Genomic DNA, 23,340 nt, shown 5'->3' with positions numbered 1-23,340 from the left:
CTGGGTCGAATCTATGACAAAAGTCTGGAAATGGGTTCTCAAACTGTCTTGCACCGCCGTACAAAGACAAATATACATGATGTGAACTCCAAAGACAAAGGGTTCACATTGCAGACCGACAGTCTGGAATGTGTGCATTTTGCACTGAAGAAACACACACACACACACACACACACACACACACACACACACCAATACCTTTGTAGCAGTCTGAACTTTTATTCAAAGCCAAATATCAAGAAAAGAGAAAGGCGGTTCTGACATCAACATCCGCTGACTAAGACGCTGGAGTGGCTGAAATATTGTTCTCTGCTGTTTGCCTCTCGCACACGGAGTGGACTTTAATCTCTAATCCCTCCCTAACTCCTCAGACAACACCGGGCCAACGGCCCCATTGTATGGAATTGCACGACGCACTCTGGAGGTGTGTGATTAACCCCTACTGTACATACGCGTAAACACTGGATCAAAGGCGCGCGGGGAGGGCGTCTGCGAGAGGTGACCGGTCAGCCAGAGGCGAAGGGGTCACAGGTAGGCTGGCCGAGCAAACAGTCTGCAAGGAACCAGCGGGGATTGGAGAAGGAACTTGGAAAACTGGTTTAAGGGGGGTGGTTGAAAGGCGCGGTTTGAAGAATATTGCTCATTGGCTTTACCCGGGGTGAGGCTAGACTGCCGCCCCAAGAGAGGCAAACACTTCCACTTGTGGACGATGAAAATTTTTTAAAACAAACAACCCTAGCTGGTCTTGATGACATTAGCAAAACAATACATGCGAATCATGGGAGTTGTCCTTGTAATTGGAAAGATGTGACGTTTCGCTCAAATGTCGATGGGGGTGGAAGGGGAGCCAGAGCTCAGAGCGATCGAAACCAGCCTTTAAGAAAGCAGATTCAGGTTCCTTGTCCTTTGGATGCCTCAGCAATTCCTATTAGTAATTCTCAAGAATTACACGCCAGCCCTTCCACAGCTGGATGGTTTCCATTGGCTGGTGACAAGTGTTATCTAACTTAATGAACAGTAGGAGAAATCTCAAGAACCCCGCCAAAACCACATGTACGCAAAAAAAAGCACACACACCATTTTACAGTCCCACCAATGCAGAGTGAGCAAGCGAACGGACCACACAAATCTTATTTAGGTCTCACACTTCTCAGTATAAACATTGGCGCTTATTAATGGTGTTTGTGAACTTATGCAACAAGTTGCCGGAGGGGGGCTTTCATAGAACAAAGGATTTGGCTCGGTGGATCCCTGCTCACCCTCCTCTCCCCCCACTCCACTAATTGAGTGATCGTACACAGGGCTCCGGCACACTGCCCCTGTGAGTCTGACTGGCTATTATCGGTGTGGCTGTCAGACATGAGTCCAGAGCAGCTTGTGTGGAATGCAGCCTGCAACTGTGGTGCCAGCAACAGAACCCCCCCCCCCCCACACACACCTCAGGCCACTCAGTCAACAGGACCCAAGGGGCCATTTTCAAAAACAATCACTCTAAGCAGTTGAGATGTGCCAGGGCTAATTATAAGCAAACTGCTGATGGCTCAGGCTGGACTGCACCGGTGCAATGGATGTATACATGCATTAGAAATGGTGAAGGTTCTGCTTCATAGAAAGCGCAATTGGCCATCTAACAGCATAAAGAGGTCTCCAGTCAACTAGGGGAATGAAGAGAGTTCACCCCCCCCCCCAAATGGATTTACTGCAAGTGGCCTGAAATATTTGGTAAGTAAAGTGACGCCACGCAAAGATTGTCAAATTCTATTCTGGGGCTTGTCTAAACCAGCCAACATGTTGGAAAAATGATTTCAGGCTAAACTAGCCATGTTTGAGAGGTAGGATATTTCCTACTACAATGAACCAGATCACCACAATAGCAGTGTGTGAGGGCCCTCTGGAAATTAGCACTGGGTGAAGCCATAGTGTCCCACTTTCAAGTTGTGGGAAGTGCAATACAGCTCAGAACATGCCACAAGTAGATAAAGCGCAGACTCGCCCGAGAGACTGAAAAACACTGAGCGCTTTAGATTAGTCCAGGCAGCCATTATTCCTACACGCAAATAAGTTAAATTCAGAGAATAGTCATTTTAATAGTGACCGTAAAGAGACAGTCAAGATTTAGTTATTCAGAGGCATAGGGGCCCCAAATTCACAGGCTCAGAAACTGCCAAAAGCTGAAGTGACAAATTGAGTCAAGTTAAGATATAGTTGGTTTATTCAATCATATCTGCAATTCCATCTTCTGCAAACTGGTAAGCTCTGAAAGACCAAAGTCCATTAGTAACTTGTCACAGCACAACAACATTTGTTGTACCGTACCCGTTCTAGAATCCTTTGACAGATTTCACAGGATCAGCAACACCTTTAGACACTTGTCTGACAGGAGCCTGGACCTCTGTGGGGGCATAGTGGATTTGTGAAAAGTAGTCTCTTGCGTGCTGGTAGCGTGAGCGGGAGTTGAAGAAGTAGACCGGGTCCAGATCAGACACGTCACTGAACACCGGCTCAGGGATGTCCTCCAAGTCACCGGCTTCCGAGCTGGAACCATAGCCTGTGGCCGCAGAGCTGCCAGCCCCCTCATCCCAAGAACCTCTGTATGGGCCGTAGTAGGAGCCGCTGCCGGCCTGGCCAGAACTCACGCCACTATCCCTGAAGCCAGCATTGGGGGAATACCCCAGACCATGCATAGAATAATCTCTTGATGCTGGAGCCAAGTTACCAGAGCCAGAACCTGAGTAGGTTGAGAAGAGTTGTTTTAATTTAAAACAGTGACAAAAGGATAGATGTAAACACTAAAGCTATTGTCTTACCTTTTGAGGAAGGGAAACAGTTGCAGCTGCCAAGCAACAGAACAGCAACCCACAGCAGCCTAAAAAAAAAAATAAAGCAAAATTTAACAAGAAAAACTTAAATGCTCTCTTCGGGTGAAGTAGGCAACAAACAACTTACATCATGTCTTGCACCATTGTTCCTTAAGCTCAGCAAGGTCAATCCCAAAGAAGCAAACCAGCAGACAATGCTCTGAAATCATCTGTGTGCTGCTTTTAAAGGAATCTTCAAGCCATGACAATTACACCATATTAATTACAGCTGTTTGCAATGAAGGAAGGGGCGTGGCTCTGTCCAATTGGGACAATGAAAAATCACAAATGTAATTCAATTGCAATTCAACAAGGTTAAGAAGGTTCAATTGTATTTTCTGAAATATGTTGTTTTTATATAAATTTTGAGAAAATGAAATTTTCAATCTTAAGCTGCTAAGCACACAACCGGAGATTGTCCATGTCAGACGCGTTTACCTTCCTGTAAATATTGCTTTTGGTTTAGATGAGGAGCAGAGCCTGGGTAGAGCGTGGAGGAGGCAAGATGTGATGTTGCGACACATGACGCTGCAGAGTTTTGACAGCACACCTAAGATAGCGAAAGACGCTACCAAATTACGAGTACAGTAATTGTTTCTTTTTTTTGCATTCATACTCCGTGTATTTGGATGTATCTGCAACATAACCATATATGTGACCCACCACATACTTTCGGGTCATTTGGCGGCTTTCGACTTTTTTGCATCATTTGAAAGTGAAGAATCAGAGCTTCCAGACAAGGTGTCACTTGTGTAAATCAAGCAAATATATGACTTTTTAATGACAAGGGTGTGACAAACCATTTTTCTGAGATAATCACCTCCAAAGTTTCGCCGAGACTTGGCTTCGTTCACTTAGCTCCCAGAATGCAAACAGGGTAGGCAAAGACACATGGCTAATTAACATACTGCTGAATGGGCCAATCACTGCTTTGTTCTTGTGTTTTGAGGGAACGTTGAACGTATTTTTGTTTTGAAAAAATCTTTTATTTAACAGTAAGAATATACATGTTTTATAAAAGTGGAATTATTTTCTTTCATTTCATTTCAAATCACCAACCTTAACGGATTTTCATCACGTCATTAACTTCTTCCATTGTAACAACGCATCAACAACCATTGTTTTGTCGGTCTCCTCCGATGGTTCTTGAAAGTATTCAGTTTCATCGTCACATTCAGGTTAAATGGTAAATGGTTGAAATCTGCTGTTTGAAATGTTCTCCAAGTCCGGAGTAATATCAGATTCAGCGTCGCTGTCGGAGAACAATCGTCGCGGAAAAATGAAGTCCAGTTGCGCGCTGCTTAAACTGACTTGGATCTATCGCACAGGTCAGATTAAGGTCCCCGATATGATTTAGAACTTCGGAATCAATAACAACACGGGGAAATGAAAGTTTTCACGGACAATTGAAACCGGATCCTCGTCTTGTTTACGGAAATGACGGTAAGGTCAGTGACACGCCCCCTCTACAACGACGTCTCCGTGTGTGTATAAAACACGTACGATTTAAAGGTTGGATTCTATCAAAATGTTTTCACATTGTGACGTCACATCACATGGACTATGGAGGAATGATCTTCACCTGGACGGTCGCTTTAAAGGAAACGATTGATCGGTGTTGTTCAGCGTCTCGTAAGTGAACTGCATTTCCCCATGTAATCTAAGGGGAATATTTAACCCCACGGTTTAACATTTTTCTGCCATTTATACATCAAACCCGGTTTTGAAGATACGTTGAGAAATAAAAACACGAATATGGAAAAAAAATCTAATTTCCCTTCAATAAAGGTTTTTTAACTTATTTGGCTGCTCCTGGCAATTTTAGCAATGTGCGAAATGGCGGGGTTTGCTGTGGTGGGTCACATCTTTATTCTCGTATGTTATGGGGTGTAAAGGACCCGTAACCCTCAGCTAGTGGCCGTGTTGATGTCCAGGCAACACGCCCACTCGCTTGATTTGAGTTCTCTCAGGACAATCACTTGCTCTCTCCACTCAAACTTTGTACCAGGGTGCTGGCTGGGTAAACGTTTAATGGCCAACTCATTGAGACGTGTTTACACACAGCGTTGTTTAACTTGATGTATTCATTTTACGCCACATTCCTTTTGCATTGAAGCTGCTGGGGTTTCATTTAAAGCACCGTCAATTGTGACTAGTGGCCTTGAGGCTTACTGTTATGGCCATCTGAAACTGCAATGATATCTAATTTTGCTCATGACGGTGATGTCTCCAGACATCACCTTGAAGGTTAAACTGGCTCTAGAGTGGTTCCTTAGGGCTAGGATAGCACCTTGGCAAGGTAAAATGTTAACGAAGAAATGGTGACCTGTTTCTTTAAATCATTTGTGCTGCACCTGTCAGTGTGCTTCTTTGCACTATAAGTTCACCACTGGTCTCCTTTTTAAAAAGACGACCGTGCATTGCTGAGAACTGAAGTTTGTTCTGCCAATCACATAAGAGAAGTTACTGCCCAACTTGGGAGCCAGGCATCTATTAGTCAACTGAAAAGTTCCAGTCCCTCAAACTAATTTAAGCTGCAGCATTTGCTAATTTGAAGTCTGAACAAATTACAAAATTTGTCAAATTTTACAACAGCAATGTTGTAAATTACCACAGTGAACAAGTTAAGATACAGTTGGTTTATTCAATCATATCAGCAATTCCATCTTCTGCAAACTGGCAAGTCCTGAAAGACCAGAGTCCATTAGTAACTTGTCACAGCCTAATACTGCTTTTGTTGTAGTGTACCCAGTCTAGAATCCTTTGACAGATTTCACAGGATCAGAAACACCTTTAGACACTTGTCTGACAGGAGCCTGGACCTCTGTGGGGGCATAGTGGATTTGTGAAAAGTAGTCTCTTGCGTGCTGGTAGCGTGAGCGGGAGTTGAAGAAGTAGACCGGGTCCAGATCAGACACGTCACTGAACACCGGCTCAGGGATGTCCTCCAAGTCATCAGCTTCCGAGCTGGAACCATAACCAGTGGAGCCTCCTGTGGCCGCAGAGCTGCCAGCCCCCTCATCCCAAGAACCTCCGTAGGCGGCGTAGGAGCCGCTGCCGGCCTGGCCAGAACTTATGCCACTATCCCTGAAGCCAGTGTTGGAATACCCCAGACCATGCATAGAATAATCTCTTGATGCTGGAGCTGAGCTACCAGCGCCATAACCTGGAAGGTAGAGTAGGTTGAGAAGAGTTGTTTTAATTCAAACATAAGTGAAAAAAGTTAAATGTAAACTCTAAAGCTAATGCCTTACCTTTGGAAGAAGGAAAAGAGGTGCAGCGGCCAAGCAACAGAACAGCAACCCACAGCAGCCTAAAAAAAAACAAAAAAAACCCAGAGTTTAACCAGAAAGACTTGAATGCTTCTTTGGGTTAAGTAGGCAACGCAAATGACAACTTACATCATGGTTCACACTGTTGTTACTTAAGCGCAGCAAAGTCAACCCCAAAGAAGCAAACCAGCAGACAAAGTTTTGAAATCATCTGTGCTGCTTTTAAAGGAATCTTCAAGCCATGATAATTACACCATATTAATTACAGCTGTTTGCAATGAAGGAAGGGGCGTGGCTTGGTCCAATTGGCACAATGAGAAATTACAAATGTAGTTCAATTGCAATTCAACAAGGTTATGTAGGTTAAATTGTATTTTCTCAAATAAGTTGTTTTTATATTAATTTTGAGAAAATGAAAATTACAGTCTTAAGCTGCTTTCACACATGAACCCTGGGCAATGTCTGGATAATCAGGTCCGGACATTGTCCGGGGTTCCCCTTTCACACATGTAGCACAAAGCCGGAGAATGTTCGTGGCAGATGTGTTTTCACTTACTGGATATACTCTGTTTGGTTTAGACATGGGGCCGGACATTGTCCAGAGTTCCCCTTTCATAGCACACAACCGGAGATTGTCCGTGTTAGACGCGTTTACACTTACTGGGAATACTGCGTTTGGTTAAGATGAAGGCAGAGCCTGTGTAGAGCATGCAGGAGGCAGGACGTGATGCCATGACGCATGACACTGCAGAGTTTTACAGCACACCCAAGACAGCGGATGACGCTGTTAATTGGAAAAACTAAAATTCATGAACTGCTGTGTGTAGGAGCCTAAATGCAGTTTTTATGGATGTTTGACGAATTAGAATGCCATACTTTAAGTTTATACGTTAAACAACATTCATTAACATGTTTTATTTGATTTCCAAGGAATTAAAATAATATTTACAGGTTGAGGTATTAACAGTTCATACTGTGTAATGCAATAAGTTAATTGTTTATTCATGGCACTTAAAATGTAGTGGATAACTAAAAAAAAGGTATAAAATCAAATTTATATAAAATTTATTGTATTTGAGAATAGGTTATCTGGTTGTTGCTTACTGGTAACTGCTCACTTTTTAATATATTTTTTTATGACATTGTTTTTAAGACAAGAGGCTGGCGGGTCTTGGGTTAGGTCAAGGCAAGCAGGAAGTGGAGCCACACCATTTTTTGACCTCTCTATCATTCTCTCGCATGGACTTAAGACTTTGGTTCTCCCTTACGTAATAATATAACTTTGGAATGGAACAATTGTGCTGCACCATTTTTTTTCGTGTCGAAGTAAACAGTTAAACTTATCGAGTGTACCTGTGGATGTTTTGTTTTGGATTGGGCAAAGTTTGGATCTGAACTTGGATGAAGACAACTTGCTGATGGAGAGAGCATTGGGAATCCAGTGGTGTGCTGAATCAGATCAGTTGAAGTTCAAGATCAACCTCAAAGATTGACTACACACTAGGAGAGGCCTGGTTTCCCTCGTCAAATCCTTTTTCGATCCACTGGGCCTTCTCGCTTCGGTAGTACTGCCCGCCAAAGGAATCCTGCAAGATTTAGGCAAAAAGTATAGCTGGGATGAAGATCTGCCAAACAATTTCATTAGGGGCTGGAAAAGATGGCTCTCAGTTCTGCAACAGATTGAGAATTTTGGAGCTAACATACATCAAGCCAAAGCAGTTTGGTACGCCAGTCTTTGCACAGCTGCATCACTTTGCTGATGCAAGCAAAGACGCCTACAGTACAAGCAGCTATCTGCTGCTGCGCACTGCAACTGGTGAAGGTCAATCCACCCTGATGATGGCAAAAACAAGGGTTGCGCCTTCGAGGCCTCCAACCATACCAAGAAGGAAACTGACCGCGGCCACAGTTGCACTCAAGATGGACAAGCTTGAACTGGAACTTCACGACTTGATCTTTTGGACGGATAAAATAACCTTGCAACAGTGGGGGGTCCAATGGCACTTCAACCCTCCAGCAGGCTCACACCACGGAGAAAGCTGGGAGTCGCTAATCCACTCAGGGAGAAGTTCGGAACATCACAGTGAAGGAACAACTTGTGAATGGAGGTCTCCATACCTTGCTTTGTGAAGCTAAGGCCATCAACGGGCCCATCACAAAGGCATTGTCAGACCTCTGATTAAGAGGCCTTAATGCCCAACCATCTGGTTACTTAAGGTGAAGCCCGAGTTACCACCACTAGTATTCAACAAGGATGACCAGTAACCACAGACAAGTCCAGTATCACGGACATCTTCTGGAAACAATACCTCACGCAGCTCCAGCAACAAGAAATGTCTGTGTTGGGGCACTGATTGTGGATGACATGTCCGCTTGGAAGAATTTAGACTTGTCAGGTGAGTCAAGACCAACAGCAAAGCGGTCTTAAGAAATCAGGATAATTGAACTGTTCTGAAGAAGTGTCCTCATTTGTTATGGGGCGAAGAGAGTCTAAACCGATGGTTTACCTGTTCATGACAGCGAAGAACCAAAAGATTTTAGGTAGTTGAACAGCATGTAGGCTCCTTTCAGCTGCATTAGTAATCTTGAATTGCTAAGACATAACAATTAGGGGCCATAATGTAGGATCTTTAGTGCAGTTTGTGGATGTTTAACAATCTTGCATTGAAGTAGATCCATGGCACTTAAGTGTGGATCATTTTTAAAGGGTATAAAATTGAATTCATATCACTTTTGGAAATAGGTGTTATTGACTAGTAATTCTGCACTCATCCCCCCCCCCCACAACAGGCATTTACACATTTGCTCTTCCAGGTGCATTACTGCGACCTCCCTGAGCCATGTTCTGCCACTTACACCGGAACAGGTAAACAAAGCACAGAAGCCTTTGTCTGAGGAGCTTCAGTCCTCCCAATGCAAGTTATTTGTCATACAAGTTCCCAATACTAAGTCTCAATGAACTAAAGATTAAACTTTCACAATACCAATGTTAAATTACCATTTGTTTATTCAATCATAGGAGACCTGCAATTCCATGTTCTGTGAACTGGCATGATCTGAAAGACAAAGTCTTATTAGTAACTTGCCACACCACAACAATTATGCTTTTGTTAGATGTACCTGTTCTAGAATCTCTTGACAGATTTCACAGGATCAGAGACCCCTTTAGACACATGTTCGACAGGAGCCTGGACCTCTGTGGGGGCATAGTGGATTTGTGAAAAGGCCTCTCTTGCGTGCTGGTAGCGTGAACGGGAGCTGAAGGAGTAGACTGGGTCCAGATCGGACACGTCACTGAACACCGGCTCAGGGATGTCCTCCAAGTCACCGGCTTCCGAGCTGGAACCATAACCAGTGGAGCCGCCAGCCCCCTCACCCCAAGAACCTCCATATGGAGAGGTGGCGTAGGCGCTGCTGCCGGCCTGGCCAGAACTCACTCCACTATCCCTGAAGCCAGCATTGGGGGAATAGCCCAGACCACGCATAGAATAATCTCTTGATGCTGGAGCCGAGCTCCCAGAGCCAGAACCTGGAAGACAGAGCAGGTTGAGAAGAAGATTTGTTTTAATTTAAACACTAAAGCAGTTCTCACCTTTTGAGGAAGGGAAACAGTTGCAGCTGCCAAGCAGCAGAACAGCAAGCCACAGCAGCCTAAAAAAAAAAACAAAAAAAAAAGTTTAACAAGAATCACTTAAATGCTCTCTTCGGGTGAAGTAGGCAACACAAACAACTTACATCATGTTTTGCACCGTTGTTCCTTAAGCTCAGCAAGATCAAGCTCAAAGAAGCAAACCAGCAGACAACGCTCTGAAATCATCCGTGTGCTGCTTTTAAAGGAATCTTCAAGCCATGATAATTACACCATATTAATAACAGCTGTTTGCAATGAAGAAAGGGGCGTGGCTTGGTCAAATTGGGACAATGAAAAATTACAAATGTAATTCAATTGCAATTCAACAAGGTTAAGTAGGTTCAATAGTATTTTCTCAAATATGTTTTTATATAAATTTTGAGAAAATGAAAATTACAGTCTTAAGCTGCTTTCACACATGAACTCTGGACATTGTCCAGAGTTCCCCTTTCATAGCACACAACCGGAGATTGTCCGTGTCAGACGCGTTTACACTTACTGGGAATACTGCATTTGGTTTAGATGAGGGCAGAGCCTGGGTAGAGCGTGCAGGACGTGATGCATGACAGCACACGGCAGTACCGAAGGAGTAATTATTTTTTTTGTGTTGATACTCCTGTATTTGGATGTATCTGCAACATAAACTCTTGTATGTTATGGGGTGTAAAGGACCCTCCATCCTCAGCTAGTGGGCGTGTTGGTGTCCAGGCAACACGCCCACTCACTCGATGTGAATCCACTTTGGACAGTCACCTGCTCTGTACCAGGGTGCTGGCTGGGTAAACCGTTTAATGTCCAGTCAACGGGGACATTTGTGCCATTGCTTAACTTGATGTATTCAAGTCGCAACGTATTTCTTTTGCCTTGTTGGAACATGAATACTAGTAGCTTTGTTATGACTGAAATGGATTTCAGATAGAGATCTCACCTATAGAGCAAAAATAAAGAACACTTCTCAGATATCACCTTGAAGGTAAAACAGGCTCCAGAGCGGTTCTCCAGGGCTAGGATAGCACCTTGTCAAGGTAATTGTTTGCACGGCCCTTTTCACTATATAGAAGTCACTGTCTCCAGTCTTTAAAAAAAAAAAAACTGAAGTTCATTCCACCCTTCACATATGAGAATTTTCACTCAGCTTATGAGCTTTACCCAGGCATTATTGAAAAAGTTCCAGTCCCTCAAACTAATTTAAACTGCAGTATTTACCATACAAGGTCCCAATTTGAAATCTGAACAAAATGAGTCACTTTTACAAACAATGTTGTAAATGACAAGAGTGGACAAATTAAGATAGTTGGTTTATTCAATCATATCAGCAATTCCATCTTCTGCAAACTGCCGAGCTCTGAAAGACCAGAGTCCATTAGTAACTTGTTACAGCACAATAATGCTTTTGTTGTACCGTACCGGTTCTAGAATCCTTTGACAGATTTCACAGGATCAGAAACACCTTTAGACACTTGTCTGACAGGAGCTTGGACCTCTGTGGGGGCATAGTGGATTTGTGAAAAGTAGTCTCTTGCGTGCTGGTAGCGTGAGCGGGAGTTGAAGAAGTAGACCGGGTCCAGATCAGACACGTCACTGAACACCGGCTCAGGGATGTCCTCCAAGTCACCAGCTTCCGAGCTGGAACCATAGCCTGTGGAGCCTCCTGTGGCTGCAGAGCTGCCAGCCCCTTCATCCCAAGAACCTCCGTAGGCGGCGTAGGAGCCGCTGCCAGCCTGGCCAGAACTCACTCCACTATCCCTGAAGCCAGCGTTGGGGGAATAGCCCAGACCATGCATAGAATAGTCTCTTGATGCTGGAGCTGAGTTACCAGAGCCAGAACCTGGGAGGCAGAGACATTAGAAGGTTCAAAAGATGAGTCTGTTTTAATCTAAACAGTCATTGCATTATAACTAAAAATGTCGGATGTAAAACGCTAACGCTATTGTCTTACCTTTGGTGGAAGGGAAACAGGTGCAGCTGCCAAGCAACAGAAGAGAAACCCACAGCAGCCTAAAAAATAAAGCAGAGTTCAGCAGAGCAAGACTTCTGTTTTCTTTGGGTGACGCAGGCAACACAAATGACAACTTACATCATCTTCTTAAGCGTACACTCAGCAAGGTCAATCCAAAGAAGCAAACCACTAGACAACACACCAACGGTATGGGTGCTGCTTTTAAAGGAATCTTCACACCATGCTAATTACAACATACTAATAACAGCTGTGTGCAATGAAGGAAGGGGCGTTGCTTGGTCCAATTGGCACAATGTAATTACATTGTGTACAATTGTTATTCGAGAAGGTTATGTAGGTTCAATTTTAGTTTCTTAATTATGTTGTTTTGATATTAATCTTGAAAAATTGTGAATTATAATGGGATATGCCACTAACAATGAATAAAAACATTTATGCCGATCATTGAACAAAAATTTGAATTTAAGTAGCTAGGAAAAAATGTAAAACTTAAGTGTGCAGAAAATGACTAGAATATCTGAGTGCATGTACATAGTGCTGAATTTGTAAATCAGGAGGTGCTGGAACACAGAGAGGTTGCCAATCCGGTCGGGGGGACAAAAAAGTCAGGTAACGGCCAAAGTGGGGGGGGGTTACGCTGCTATACGTAACATGGCACAAGACGCACTGGGCTTTTTTTGTTTCGTTCAATTAGGAAACGTAAATAAAATCAATAAGGCTGCCGCTTGAAAGTCGACGAGTCGATTCATCAGTTGGAAACCCCAAAGTCGACTGAGATTCTTCAAGTCAAGCAGCTGTTTGCTTTTGTCAGTCAGTGTGCATTACAATAACAGGATAAAACAGATAGAAGCTTACAAAATGCGCAGGGATAACATTTCAATAAGCAATTTTAAACAAGGGGATCATAAATATAGTTTTATCTGTGTGAATTGTCCGCAAAGCAAACATGGCTCTCTGTGCGCCTCCATCGCCTCATAACAAAATAACTCAACGGGGCACGACTCCTAGACTCGTAAAGATTATTTTCGAATCTCGAAATTCGAATTTCGAATTTCCGAATCGTCTGTACCGTCCGATAAGGAGACAGGTGCGAATCTGATTAGACTGTCAAAATTCTGAGTTGGGTACAGCCATAAAAAATATTAATCTAAAAACACACTATTAAGCCCTGCATGTACAATAAAACAAGTTACAGTTTTAAATGGAATTCAGGTTCTTGTCTAATCCACCCAACAGACAAATGCATGGGTTGCCACTTTGAGGTTTCCTTTCAAATAACCATTTTAAACATATGTATGTCAACACCAAGTATTTACAGTTTTCACAAATGTTTACACACGTTTTCTAAATCTTTGGCTCGCTCTCTCAAAACTCTAAGCACAACACACAAAACCACAAAATGCAAAACTCTACAAATCTCAGCACACACATGCCATCATATGAACAGATCTTTCTACCAACCAACAACACACCAATGTGCTCAACATAAAACACGATCAGGAATATCTTAAAAGTAGGTTTATGGGTAGTTACACCAAAATGTGCCATTTTGTGTCCCTCGAACAAAACTGCTTTGTAAATCTGAATAAACAATAAAAACAAATAAAACATTTTATAATTCAGTTTCCATGATGTATCACACACTCATAACGTGAAAACACAGGTTTTTTTTCTTTTGTTTTTAAAGAGTTTTAAACACTTTTATTGTGCGAAGCATCTTGCAAAAAATGTAAAGATGGCTTGTTCCTCAGTATGATTTTTCTACTTGTACTAGCTATTAAGGCCAAAAAAGTCAAACTATCATATAAAAATGTGTCGTGTCGTAAAAAGTGTGATTTCATTACTCATGAATGGGTTTAATTCTTAATATGTGTCAAATGTTGAAAAAAGCAAAAATTTAATCGGTCCCCAGGTTGTCGTTGGATTTTATTTCTGGTTCTAGAATGCTGTGATTGGGGCGGGGCATTCAGAGTTGCTGGATGGGAAAACTATTCTCAGATTGTTGAATCGTCGTCGCCAATATTGTTGACCAGGATGGGGTGCGAGTGTTCCACTGCTGTTTGTCACTGCATCTGCCTCCGTTCGTTTCCGAGTTGTTGACGGGGAGGTTGTTCCAATGTCGCTCAACGCAGAGGTTCACCGCTGTTATTAACGGGGGTGCCACTGATTGCGTTTGATAGGGCACAGCACACAATATTGGGCTTTTGTTTATTCTGTTAAGGCCAAAAATGGTCAATAGTTCATTTAATTGTGATGTAATTTCAATGTCCTTCATGTTTAGAACATTACAATCGGCTTACATTAACATCCACAGTATCATAATTTTTCATCATCTATGTTAAAACCTCTCAATAAATCTGTCTCCAAAATATTCTGATTAGTCATGTTGAATTACAAATTTATGAATGTCCCATTATAACTCCATTACAGCCCTAACTATAACTTAAACAAGCAGTATGACTAATACGGTTAAGGTTGTCAACCCAGTGAACGAGGTGTCAGCCCTGTTACTTGTATAATAAATCCACTCCAGAAATTGGTGTATGTTTCCATAACTTTTTTTTTTTTAACTTTCACAGCGAGTGTAAATGAGCATATTCATCCATGGAAAAAGTAAACTCCTCAATATTCTAACTGTACAATCACACTTAGTAACAGTGTGATTGTGTAACAAGGGGGATTTTATCTTTCACTGTATATCAGATTGTTGTAATTTTGGATTTAAAACCACAAACACTAATTGACAGGTCGGTAACAGGGTTAACGAAACACACATATGCATGTATATTTTACACAAAAAAAATAAAATAGCCTGAGATGGCACCGCACATTTTTCGGAGAGGTAAAAAAAAAAAAAACTTTTCAAACAGTACTTTGAAAATCCAAACATTAAGAATGGGAAATGGCACATTATTGTATGACCCTTATGCCTTTTCAGTGCAAAAGTAGCCAGTTGTAAATAATTGTCACAGTAATGTATATTTAATCAAATAAAAATACACTTATTTACAATATTTCCAATATCTTTTGTGAATGCTAAAACTGCACACATAGCGGATGCAATTGATGCGCAATTCTTGGTGCTATTAGCGGCTGCAATCCATTCTCTGAATTCACCCCTCAGTATTTTGAAACACTTGAGTGTTATTCATAACACTTTGCGTACCCACAGGATAAAAGTGTCATTTTTTCAAAGCTCTAAACACAAAGTTCTGTGTAGTGTTCTCCCTGGTTGAACAGAAGGGAAAGAATGTCCTGGAGTGAAGGATCCAGCTGCTGAAAGTGCCCACAACTTCACCAAATGCATCCTCCAATGCCTGCAGAAAATGCATGTGTGCGAGGGGGTGGCGGTTATATACCTTCCATCGCCATGCCGGGAGAAAAAAACAAAACAAAAAACAAACACTCTTCAATTGGGTTTAGGAATGGGGAATTTGGTTGGAGGTGGACGACGAACCAGTTGCAGACCAGAGAAGCACAGCGGAAACTCACGTTGTCCCAGATGACAACCTATCCGGGCTGCTCTGGTCCAGCCCTCTGCTCAGCTAAAGTGAGGATGCCATGAAGTGTGTCCAGCAATCGGATGAGAAGGGCGGTGTTGTAGGGACCAATGTTGGCATGGTGACGGAGGACACCTTGCTGGCTAACGACTGTGCACACGGTGATATTCCTTCCACACTATCCAGGGGCAGTCACAATAGATTAAAGCCAGCCTCAACAATAATATAAATGTGCTGAATTGCAGCGGTAATCCAGCTCCAAGACAAAGTGAAATAAACCAACAGCAGTTAACATGGTAAGGCACAATACACTGGATTACAGCACTATTGATATCTAACTATGAAGTCAGGCATGTCTGTCCCTTGATTATTTCGACAACTGTTGAAATGTACTTCACGGGATGCAAGGACATGCAGTGCCAAATTGGGTGCAATTTAGAAAGTCTTACATTTTGAATGGGCATGCCAAGGTCTGAATTGGTCATTTTGTAAAACTGCCATTCAAATGTCTTAGTCTTATAAGGCAGGAATTTGTTCTTAGATATCTCAGCAACCATCAGATCTACTTCACAGGCGTATTGCTGGGGAACCAAGAACATGCATTGAAATTTGGCGCAATTCAGACCCTTAACTTCCAATAAACAGCGAGCCACTGGGGGTTGGGGCTCTGCAGCTGAGTCAGTCATCTTCCATTGTGGAAGACAGGACTGAATCATTAACATTTTGTTTAACTTCACCATTAACGTCAGAAAGTTATACATTTGGAATGGGCATGTACTAATGATCAAATTTACAGTGTAGTACTTAAATGCATAGCACTGTTTGTTACTGTAACCTGAGTTCCACTCAAATAGCACCCCGTGTCAGTTGCGCTGTAACACAAGCTCACCTGGTGGACGTTCCAGTAATTAATTGTGTGGTCTGCAATTTTAGTATAATCAGCCTTTGACTGAGGAGCGCCAGTCCCTCAAACCAATTGTTTGTCATACAAGTTCCCAATTTTAAGTCTCAATGACCCAAAGTTTAAATAGCCACCCGAGTCAACAAGCTAAAATACTATTAGTTTATTCAATCATAAGAAACCTGCAATTCCATGTTCTGTGAACTGGCAAGATCTGAAAGACAATAAAGTCCATTAGTAACTTGACACAGCACAATAAGCAAACACTTTTGTTAGATGTACCTGTTCTAGAATCCTTTGACAGATTTCACAGGATCAGAAACACCTTTAGACACTTGTCTGACAGGAGCCTGGACCTCTGTGGGGGCATAGTGGATTTGTGAAAAGTAGTCTCTTGCGTGCTGGTAGCGTGAGCGGGAGTTGAAGAAGTAGACCGGGTCCAGATCAGACACGTCACTGAACACCGGCTCAGGGATGTCCTCCAAGTCACCAGCTTCCGAGCTGGAACCATAGCCTGTGGAGCCTCCTGTGGCTGCAGAGCTGCCAGCCCCTTCATCCCAAGAACCTCCGTGAGGGTAGCCGTAGTAGGAGCCACTGCCGGCCTGGCCAGAACTCAATCCACTATCCCTGAAGCCAGCATTGGAGGAATACCCCAGCCCATGCATAGAATAATCTCTTGATGCTGGAGCTGAGCTCCCGGAGCCAGAGCCTGGGAGGCAGAACAGGTTGAAAAGGGTTTTAATTTAAAGGGTCATGCATTTTAACAGTGAAGAAGGTTAAATGTAAACTCCAAAGCCATTGCAGTCTCACCTTTGGTGGAAGGAAAACAGGTGCAGCTGCCAAGCAAAAGAAGAGAAATCCATAGGAGCCTAAAAAAATAAAGTAGAGTTAAGCAGAGAAAGACTTTCCTTTGGGTGAAGTAGGTAACACAAAGGACAGCTTACATCATGGTTTGCACCCTTGTTTTCAAGCTCAGCGAGGTCAATCCAAAAGAAGCAAACCAGCAGACAATGCTCTCAAATCATCTGTGTGCTGCTTTTAAAGGAATCTTCAAGCATGATAATTACACCATATTAATTACATCTGTGTGCAATGAGTGAAGGGTCGTGGCTCGGTCCAATTGGCACAATGAGAAATTACAAATGTAATTCAATTGCAATTCCACAACGATACATAGGTTCAATTGTATTTTCTCAAATATGTTGTTTTTAAAATAATTTTGAGAAAATTAAATTTACAGTCTTAAGCTGCTTTCACACGAACTCTGGACAATGTCCAGATAATCAGGTCCGGACATTGTCCGGAGTTCTCCTTTCATAGCACACAACCGGAGATTGTCCGTGTCAGACGCATTTACACTTCCTGGAAATACTGTGTTTGGTTTAAATGAGGGGCAGAGCCTGGGCAGAGCGTGCAGGAGGCAGGACGTGATGCTGCAGAGTTTTACAGCACATCCAAGACAGCGGACGCTACCGAATTATGAGTAACTGTTTCTTTTTTGCGTTGATACTCCATGTATTTGGATGTATCTGCAACATAAACATATATTTATTCTTGTATGTTATGGGGTGTAAAGGACACCCCATTACAAAGTATGTTATATTAGCTGTGTTGGTGTCGTCTCTACAGAACATGCCCACTCGCTCGAGGTGAATTCTCCGGACAATCACCTGCTCTGTTCACACATGACTCAATCAGACATTATGCAGACTTTGTACCAGGGTGCTGGCTGGGTAAAGTCAGTTTAATGTCCAGTCCAACTAATTTGGACATTTGCCTTCACACACTGCATTCCATTTCTTAACTTGATGTGTTCATTTTTCAATGCATTTCTTTCGCCTTGATGCTTCTGGGGTTTCATTTAAAGCTCTTTGAATGCTAATACTAGTGGCTTTTTGTGGAATGATATGACCCATCTGAAACTGCGATTTCAGATAACTGAAACCTCTCCAGGGCTAGGATATCGCCTTGATGAGCAGAATTAAAGAAATTGTCTCCAGACTGGTTGTCAGATAGCACCTTGAAGGTAAAACAGGCTTCAGAGTGGTTCACCGGGGCTAGGATAGCACCTTGACAAGGGAAAATGGCGACATATTGTTATATAAAGTTTCTTTGAGTCATTTCTTGCACTGCACCTTTAGGCATTCTGTCTTTTCATAATATGTTCCTTTGCCTTAATGCTCTGGAGTTGCGCATTATAAATTTTCCTTTCGTCACTGCTCCCCATTCCTCTTTTTAAAAGAGGGACATGCATTCCTGAAGTACGTGCTGCCATGGGGCAAATTACCGCTCAACTTATGAGCTTGATCAAGGCATCTATTATTCAACTGAAAAGTTCCAGGCCCTCAAACTAAGTTAAACTGCAGCATTTGCCATACAAGGTCCGAATTTGAAATCTGAACGAATAACAAAATGATTCAACTTTCGCAATTGTAGTGTTGTAAATTACTAGCGTAAACAAGTTAAGATACAGTTGGTTTATTTAATCATATCTGCAATTCCATCTTCTTGAAAATCTCAACATCCTCAACTCCGTCACCTCCAGTTCAGCCACTTGCCTTTTTGTCAGTGCCACCACCTCTAAACCGTACAACATAGCTGGTTTCACTACCATCCTGTAGACCTTCCCCTTCACTCCTGCTGCAACCCTTCTGTCACAGATCACTCCGAACACTCTTCTCCACCTACTCCACCCTGAGTGTACTCTCTTCTTCACCTCTCACCCGCACTCTCCACTGCTTTGGATGGTCAACCCCAAGTACTTGAACTCATCCGCCTTCTCCACCTCCACTCCTTGCATTCTCAGCTTTTTGCCGCCCTCCTTCCCATTCAGGCACATGTATTATCTCTTACTCCTGCTGACTTTCATTCCTCTTCTCTCTAATGCATGCCTCCACTTCTCCAAGCTCTCCTCAACCTGCTCCCTACTCTTGCTACAGATCACAATGTCATCTGCGAACATCATAGTCCACGGACACTCCTGCCTGATTTCATCTGTTAACCTGTCCATCATCATTGCAAACAAGAAAGTGCTCAGAGCTGATCCTTGATGCAATCCCACCTCCACTTTGAATGCCTTCGTCAGGCCGACTGCACACCTTACTACTGTCTGACTGCCCTCATACATATCCTGTACCACTCTTATGTACTTCTCTGCCACCCCCGACTTTCTCATGCAATACCACACTTCCTCTCTCGGCACCCTATCATATGCTTTTTAAATCCACAAAGACGCAGTGCAACTCCCTCTGGCCTTCCCTGTACTTTTCAATCAGCATTCTTAAAAGGCAAACATTGCATCTGCAGTACTTTTACCTGGCATGAAACCATACTGCTGCTCGCTGATCCCCACCTTTTCAGCTCTATGCTCTCTTGTACTTCCTTCCTCTTCCCGCATGATACACAGAGTACCTTCTTGGCCGTCTCCCTCAGCAATTCTGCAGTTCTTTTCCAGTCATCTGGTAAATGTTAATTTCTACCTATTGCCTGCCTTACCTCTTCCCTAAATTGCATGCAACACTCCTCCTTTTTCAACTTCCACGATTTTATCTTTGGCTCTTCTTTCACTCTCTTCCTCTTCTTGGCCTCCAGAGTCATCCTACAGACCACCATCCGATGCTGCCTAGCAACACACTCCCCTACCACCACTTTGCAGTCACTAATCTCTTTCAGATGCACCTCTTGCATAAGATGTAGTCCACCTGTGTGCACCTTCCTCAACTCTTGTATGATACAGTATGCTCCTCCCTCTTCTTGAGATACGTTTTCACAACAGCCAATTCCATCCTTCTGGCGAAATCCACCACCATCTGTCCTTCCACATTCCTCTCCTTGACACCATACCTACTTGTCACCTTCTCGTCACCTATGTCTCTGATCCCTTCGCCAACATGCCCATTGAGATCTGCTCCAACGACCACTCTCTCTCCCTTGGGGACGCTCTCCACCACTACATCCAACTCACTAAAGAATTCTTCTTTCTCTTCCATCTCAGACCCAACTTGGAGAGCATATGCACTGACCACATTCATTATCACCCCATCAACCAGTCATAGTTTACCCGGGCCTCGACCGATCCAGCATGGAAATCAGATTTGTTGTCCGCATGTTTGATTTGGCATGGTTTTTACGCCCGATGCCCTTACTGACGTAACCGTCTCTTTTCATCCGGGCTTGGGACCGGCACTGATGATACACTGGCTTGTGCACCCCAGTGGCTAGAAGATATACCATCAGCATACATTTGTATATTGACAAATGGCCAGTCATTATACAAGCTGAACAAAATTGGGTCCTATATTGTTCCTTGACGAACACCAATGTTACAGTTAAGGTATATTAATTACTAATAGATACATTGGTTTGATATTAGTTTATCCATTTAATGGCAGTGGAGAAATAAAAATAAAGATCATTTTGACCGGAGAACCTCATGGTTCACAGTATCATGAGCCTTTAAATCTAGAAAAAAGGCATTTATTTCACCATCACCTTATTTTGGCTTTACACTTTCAAGAAAAGGGCAGTTTCTGTGAAATCCAAATTGTGTTGGTACAGAGAGGTATAGCCTTTTCTCAGGTGAGCAGTCAGCTGCTTTGAGAAGAAGATTCTTGGATGTGGCATTACAGGTGGAAAAATTTAACTTGACTTGCAGTTTAACTCTGTCCTAGATGCAATGGCATACAAATACTCTGTGTTGTATTCCAAGTTTGCTCACAGCACAAATTTAAAAAACAACAAAAAAAATGAAAATTTGAGAATGACAGTCTTAGTGGCATATCCCTGTATGTTACCTCTCCATTACTTAGAATGCATATGAAGATTATGTTCACATGGAACATGGTAGATGGGAGACGGCATAACGGCACTTTCTGAGACAGAGGGAACCAGGGGGAGATACCACGGCTAAACATGATGTTATAAGAGAGAAAAATGCATATGATCAACTACTGTATTTGAAATATGTTTTACCTGTTGAATAAGGACAATAGCCTCTTCCTGTTGATGGGGGTTTTAAAACATTGCCTCTGAGTTTTTAAGGAGCTCCTCTTTATGTAAAGAGACTGTTCTTTCTCTACAATGTCAATTCTAATATTGAAGAACCAGATCACATTTCATCCTCATTTAACCTTGTATGGAGACAAAGATCTTGAAAGATCAATGTAAGGGATATAAGTCTGTGTCTACACCAAAGTTTGCAAGTACCTGTGAATTCACTGTGTGAAGGTACACCCAGGAGGTGGGCAGGTGTGGAGTCCAGGGAGACAATTGAGGGCCACAGACTTGTAAATGACTGACAAATGGCCCACAACCTCTCTATAGTATAAAGCCCTTTTTCATCAGAAATAGGGCAGACTGGTCAGAACACTGTTTGGAGCAGTACTTAATCTCTTTATTCTGCAGAATAAATATCTTGAATATTCTCAGTTTGTTTTCTTGTAGCGGGCAGATTAACCTCACCGACAATGCAGAAGAATTTCTTCTACAGTTACTATGGTGATGTACAAAGACTCCAATAAAATGTTAAACTAAACTATTTTGTCTGTTATTCTATAACAGTTTTAGTAATGCCTATAGCTATAAAAATGCAGCTTACTATTTTATTGTAAACTTAAATGTTAAATTCCCTCCAAAATATGTCTGTCATAGTTGGTTAACGTTACACAAGCCAACTATAAAGCATCATAGTCATCTTCAAGCAGGTTTGGCAACTAATTATTTTGCATCGTGGATATAGATATGCGGCTTTGAGAGAGCACATCTATGCAGATGTTTCCTGGACAGTCAAAGATCTATTAACTGGTCACCTGGTTGCCACTGGCAATAGAAGTCTGTTATAACCTGGAGCCACAACTTTATCACTGGATCACCACATCCAATGCCTCCTCGCGACAAGCACCAAAGTTTATATCAATCCAGTGTCAGTGGAATATTCAACATCTACCGCTACATAAACAGCACACGTGCAGTAGAATCGGCTCCTCGCCCACAGTATTTGCCGTTCTCTGCGACAGACGCAACATCTGATTGTCGCAGAGAACGGTAAAATTGCTCTCTGGTTGACAGCCACTAACAGGACTTCAGTGGGCAAGTTCCCATCCATGTGAATGCAGCATTGAACCAAAATTTGAATTAGCGAGGAAAAAGTTAAGCATCCGGAAAAACTAGTCGGCATGTGCTTAAACAAGTTACCCTCCCAAATGGAATTCTGGGTCTTGTTTCCTACCTAGTGAATGGGAGGCTCAGATACATTTAACACCAAGTATTCCAGTAACTTTTGGGCAACCTGAACTTCAAACTCTTGCACCTCCGTAGAGCAGCTATGCATAGCTGAGTACAGGTCTGCAGCAAGCAATCTGCCAAGAGAGGAATTTACAATTTCACCCTTGATCGAGGTGCTCTGGCAGAACTGAAAGTCTGCATTTTACACCAGAGATGGTAGACAGGAAGCACAGCAACTTATGAGCTTTACACAGGAAGTTATTTGACTGAGACTTTCCAGTGCCTCAAACTAATTTGAGGGGTGGGTCGGTGATTTGACACACAAGTTCCCAATTTTACATCTGAATATTCCTTATAAAGGATGTAATGTTGTAAATAACTATATGAGCCAAGTTAAGATACAGTTGTTTATTCAGGTCACAGGTGAACTGCAATTCCATCTTCAGCATGATCTGAAATACAAGAGTCCATTAGTAACATATCACCACGCAATAAATGAACATTTTTGTTGGACCGTACAGTTTCAGAATCCTTTGGCAGATTTCACAGGATCAGAAGCAATTGGGTTGGAGACATGTCTGACAGGAGCCTGGACCTCTGTGGGGGCATAGTGGATTTGTGAAAAGGCCTCTCTTGCATGCTGGTAGCGTGAACGGGAGCTGAAGGAGTAGACTGGGTCTAGATCTGACACATCACTGAACACCGGCTCAGGGATGTCCTCTAAATCAGCTTCCGAGCTGGAACCATAACCAGTGGAGCCGCCTGTGGCCGCAGAGCTGCCAGCCCCCTCATCCCAAGAGCTGCCGTATGGGTAGCTGGCGTAGGAGCCACCGCCGGCCTGGCCAGAACTCTGTCCACTATCCCTAGAGCCAGCGTTGGAGGAATACCCCAGACCACGCAGCGAATAATCTCTTGATGCTGGAGCTGAGCTACCAGAGCCAGAACCTGGGAGGCAGAGACATTAGCAGGTTGAAAAGATTAGTATTTTAATTTAAA

The sequence above is a fragment of the Zeus faber genome (genome assembly GCF_960531495.2).
Source record: "Zeus faber genome assembly, chromosome: 12".
Lineage (NCBI taxonomy): Eukaryota > Metazoa > Chordata > Actinopteri > Zeiformes > Zeidae > Zeus > Zeus faber.
This window is presented reverse-complemented; position numbering follows the sequence as displayed.